Source organism: Xyrauchen texanus, chromosome 2, assembly GCF_025860055.1.
Source record: "Xyrauchen texanus isolate HMW12.3.18 chromosome 2, RBS_HiC_50CHRs, whole genome shotgun sequence".
NCBI lineage: Eukaryota > Metazoa > Chordata > Actinopteri > Cypriniformes > Catostomidae > Xyrauchen > Xyrauchen texanus.
The window spans coordinates 47,149,096-47,155,095 of record NC_068277.1 but is presented as its reverse complement, the minus strand read 5'-3'; positions in this window follow the sequence as shown (position 1 = coordinate 47,155,095).

Genomic DNA, 6,000 nt, shown 5'->3' with positions numbered 1-6,000 from the left:
CAATTCATGAATAATTTATTTGGTTATATATGATTTATTTGAAAGAATTAAAAGAACAGTTTCATGTCTAACCTTTTCATCTGGTCAATGTTGATAATGATTTTAGAAAGTAATTAGTAATAAGTAATCCAATTACTTTTCAGAGTAGTAATTAGTACGATAATCTAATTACACTAGAATATGTAATTAATTGTTAGTAAATAATTAATCAATCTTTTAGAGTAACATACCCAACACTGATCATAGGGATTTCAGTTAGGATCTACACTGGTGGCCAAAAGTTTGGAATAATGTACAGATTTTGCTGTTTCGGAAGGAAATTGGTACTTTAATTCACTAAAGTGGCATTCAACTGATCACAAAGTATAGTCAGGACATTACTGATGTAAAAAACAGCATAATCACTATTTGAAAAAAGCCATTTTTGATCAAACCTAGACAGGTCCCATTTCTAGCAGCCATCACTCCAACACCTTAACCTTGAGTAATCATGCTAAATTACTAACTTGGTACTAGAAAATCACTTGCCTTTATATGAAACACAGTTTACAGCTATTTGGTTCATTGAATGAAGCTTAACATTGTATTGTGTTTGTTTTTGAGCTGCCACAGTATGAAATAGACTGGCATGTCTTAAGGTCAATAGGTCACAAATGGCAAAAAGAAAAAGACACTTTTGAAACAGAAAAACAAAAATAAAAGTTTAGAGTGGGCAAAGAAACACAGACATTGGACAACAGATAGTTGGAAAAGAGTGTTATGAATCTTAACCCCATTGAGCTTTTGTGGGATCACTTAGACTGTAAGGTGTGTGAGAAGTGCCCGACAAGAGAGCCACATCTATGGCAAGTGCTACAGGAAGTGTGGGGTGAAATATCACAAGAGTATCTGGACAAACTGACAGCTAGAATAACAAGGATCTGCAAAGCTGTCATTTCTGTACATGGTGGATTTTTTGATGAGAACTCTTCAAAGTAGTTTAAAAAGTTATGGGAATTTTTTTTTTTAAATTGTAATAGTAATTTTTCATGTTATTAATGTCCTGACTATACATTGTGATCAGCTGAATGCCACTTTGGTGAATAAAAGTACCAATTTCTTTCCACAAGAGCAAAATCTTTACATTATTCCAAACTTTTGGCCTTTTGGAATTATGACTTTGTGCAGATGTGTTTAATGGCTTTCGCTGCAGATGGCACATGAGTGAATGGGCCCTTGAGAGTATTTGAGAAGATTTGGTTCCTTTTGTAGACTAATTAAACCAAAACAAATTGCATGGTTTGGTCTTGCATGCAGGTGCTTTCATGTTGAATGCTGACTGAAAAATGTAAACAAAGTAGCAGGTGGAGCTTCAGTTCACACCTACCAATGAAGTGGACCACTAGCAGTAAGGAGTTTAGCAGTCGGTTAGAAGTTTTCCTAAAATTTCACCCAGGCAAACTGTTATGAACTACCGAAATGAATGCAAAAACACTTTCTTTTTGGCCAGATTTTGTTCTACATGATGTCATACATGTTTGTTCTTCGATTTCATATGATGTATATCTGGGCCTCAAGATTTTAGCTGGCTCTTACTCATCCCATCGATTGCATCATCGTTGCACGCTAAAGTGTGACTGTGCAGCCGTGAATCAATCACGAGCTGTCTGCCGTAGGGCTGGGCGATTCTTTGAAACATGAAAAACTTAAACCAAATATATTTATGTGTTCAAATTGCACTTGCACGTATATAACCACCCTTCTATTTGCCATCACACAAGTATCCAACTACAACAGGTGCAAAATTACTAATACAATTTAAAATCTAAAGACAAGTATAAATGTATCAAATAATACTGATGATAATAATAATAATTGAAATATAAATACATTTAAGGTTCAGGCTGAACTTGTTTAGGTTGTATAAACATGTATAGGCTATAAAGTGAACCTGCGGAGTAGCACAATCTACTCTGTGGAAAAAACGAAAACTAAACTTGAGCACCTGGTGATGGTCTGAGATCCTTTGAAGCATTATCATAGATGACAGTTTTCGGATGACTAAAACAGAAAAGAGTGACTTTACATGCGCATGTTCCACGAGATACACTTGCACTACAACGCCTCTGGACAAATATTGCATCAGAGATGCACATCGACGGCTTTCTTTCATCCGTTCTTCAAAATATAATAAGGTGTGTTTCTTCAAGCACGTGTGTTAGTGTCTAATAGCATTTACTGTCATGTGTCATGAGATGTCTTACAGTTAGCCCGCCACAGTGGCGGGTAGTTGAGCAAAATTACACACCATGCTAATTATATAGGCTGCCCGCATATAGCGGGTGCTCATTTCATATCCTGGACTACTATTTAATGTATTTGGCAACTTCTTAGCTCCATGGTATGGTCATTTCACAATATTGTCGCTCATCATCTGTCAATGAGTGTCGTAATCGGGAAAGGGATATTTGTCAGATATTGTCAATATCCAAATACATCATCCTATCACCCAGCCCAAGTCTGCCGGCAGTTGACTGTCATGTGCTTGCGCTTGCCGTTAAATGTTTATCTTTTCATTTGCAATCATTATGTTTGGTCTGTCTGTTGGATTACATCCTGCTGTTACATCACTCTGGACTATACTGTTAACTTTGGCTCTGTTATTGTCTGTATAGTAAGCATAATTGTGTTTGCTGTAATATTGTTTGGTTTGCTTGTTTTGCTTACATGTACTTTTATGTTTGACCATTGGCTGAAAGTGCTACATTAAGTAAACTTGCTATTATTATTATTATTATTATTATTATTGTCATTAGTAGTGGGAGTAACTCAGTCAATTGCATGCTAAAGTGTCATGTGCTGTCAACATGGCAGTGCCCATGAGGGGGTGGCCCGCTCCATGTAAAATTAAACCGCTTTAATTTAATTACTGATATGACTGGAGTCTTCATCTCATGTGAGTGTACATCATTTTAAACATATTTCTAAAACATGCTATTCAGGTCTTTATGTGTAAAACTTTTTTAATAAGCAAAAACTGTACCTTTAATGAGCTGTTAGGCTTGTAATATCCTTATTCTATTTTTTAAGTGAGGATTTAAACATTTTCATTCCATGTGATTCATTTTGGTTAATTTATTGAAAAGGTTTTTGTGAACAATATATATTTAGTGTTATAAATTTAAAAACCAGAAGAGATATGGAAAATGACAAATATTTACATTTTAGAAAATTGACAGAATTTTAGAATTGCAACTTTAAGATGCTGAATTATAATTTAGCATGATTTTCACAATTAACAATTTTGTTTTATTAAATCGGAATTACTCTTAAATTTCTGCTAGCAACTCAACTGAATCACATTGCATTTGTTAATCAAAATGATTTTCAATTTGCCCAAAAAGCAATTATGAATAAAATAAAGAAGAATGGGACATTTATAAAGAGTACATTCTGAAGAAAATTGCATTCTTAGAAAGCAATGGCACGGAGAGTAATCACAAGTGTTTCTGTGGAATTTTCTGTACTTACCATTTTCTATGCCAGCCACGTGTGACATACCAATACTGCACAACACGATCGTTCACGAGGAGATCCAGCTTGTTTAAGCATCTAAATGTCCATTCTCAGATTTGACTGCCTCAGCAAATGCAATGGAACAATAAAGGTTCAACAATCTCATTCAGCTCTATCTGACAGTGCCGTGCACCATTATACATCACACTTTAGAATGCATGGACACATTTACAGGAAGAGCCTGAAGAGGAGGAAATGGGGAGTCAGGACTGATGCACAGGGTCATTTGTCAAATCCCCATGATGCTGCCAGAAGTCTGATTACCAGAGGTAATAATGAAGATATCGTGCTTGGACCCAAGTTCAAACAATAGATACAGTTCTTGAACTGTAATTTGCTAAGGATGTGTCATGGATGACGCTTGCCCAAAGGCATTGCTGTTCAACTGGACTTCTGTAATCAACCTTACACCTTGCTGAGCTGTTAAGCAGGTATCTTATATCTGTTGTCAGAGGTCCAGAGCTTGAAGAATAGACAGCCCAGGGGACATGAGGGGAGTGTGATTTGCCAAGTAGACACGGATTGGGTACAAGCAACAGAACATCACCACAGGAACTCTCAGCTTGAAAGTAGAATGGGACAAAGACTGTTACTGATGGAACAAAATAAGCTTTAATTTCCCAAAAATTGCCCTCTTCTGAATATTTTCCAGGTCATGCAAGAGAGAATAGTTTTGAGGACATTTTACATGAAAATATGACTGATTTTACAAGAGTGCTCCTGGTTTATCTGAAGTCTTAAATAATAATTTATTGTATTCTACAGTACAAGTGGCAGTCACTATTTTAAAGGATTATGTAGATTCTTATTATTGTATCAGATTCTTGTTTGTGTAATTCACAGTTCTTAAGAGATTTTTTGGAGCTTTAAAATTCATGTTGACAGAGTCTGAAATGGAGATCAATATGTGACAGCCATACATAAGGGTCATCTCCTCAGCTGAGGGCTCATTTGACCTCCACTGCTTTTGGGTCTACGCTAAATGGATATTTAGCAGCAGGACTATTTGAATTTGCATTAGTCTGTCGTTTCTGATCATTGTGCAATTTCAGATGCCCCCATGGGCAGATGTCACACTGAGGGTAAAGTCGCAATGAAACAGAAATGCATGAGCTGCTGAAATCACATTACCATATGGAGAATATTGCCTACATATTGCAGCATTAAAAATTAAATCCGAGTAAATATTTCAGAAATACTTCAAAGCTGCTTCCATCATGTTGTGTGGATGTGTCAGTTACAATTTGCTGTATTAAGGCACACTAAATAATGTTGAAATGAGTTTATGCTACAAAATTCAGTCAATGCATTTTATTACAGAGCACTAGAGTTGCTGAACTGTTGCAAAGCATCTGGTCAATGGTCATAAATAATTTATGCAGTATCATGCAGTAGATCTACTCTGTCATCTTTATTTCCAAACTATTTTTAATTTAGGTATTTTTTGCACATTAGACCTACTGCCTTTTACAGTTGAAGTCAGAAGTTTACATATACTTCAGGCAAAATTTAAACTCAGTTTTTCACAATTCCTGACATGTACTCATAGAAAATATTCCCTGTCAGTTAGGATCACTACTTTATTTTAAGAATATGAAATGTCAGAATAATAGTAGAGAGAATTATTTATTTCAGCTTTTATTTCTTTCATCACATTCCAAATGGGTCAGAAGTTTACATACAATTTGTTAGTATTTGGTAGATTTGCCTTTAAATTTGGGTCAAACATTTTATGAAGCCTTCCACAAGCTTCTCACAATATTTGCTGGAATGTTGGCCCATTCCTCCAGACAGAACTGGTGTAACTGAGTCAGGTTTGTAGGCCTCCTTACTCGCACATGTTTTTTCAGTTCTGCCCACAAATTTCCAAATCAGATTGAGGTCAGGGCTTTGTGATGGCCACTCCAATACCTTGACTTTCTTGTCCTTAAGCCATTTTGCCACATGAGGTATGTTTGGGTCATTGTATATTTGGAAGATCCATTTGCGACAGAGCTTTAACTTCCTGGCCGATGTCTTGAGATGTTGCTACACTATATCCACATAATTTTCCTTCCTCATGATGCCATCTATTTTGTGAAGTGCACCAGTCCCTCCGGCAGCAAAGCACTCCCACAACATGATGCTGCCACCCCCATGTTTCATGGTTGGGATGGTGTTCTTTGGCTTGCAAGCCTCACCCTTTTTCCTCCATACATAACAATGGTTACATTTTTGTTTCATTAAACCAGGACATTTCTCCAAAAAAATAAGACCTTTGTCCCCATGTGCACCTGCAAACTGTAGTCTGGCTTTTTTGTGTGATGGTTTTGGAGCAGTGGCTTCTTCCTTGCTGATCAGCCTTTCAGGTTATGTCGATATAGGACTATTATTATTTTTTATTATTTTTATTTTATTTTCCTGTGATGTCAAGCAAAGAGGCACTGAGTTTGAAGGTAGACCTTA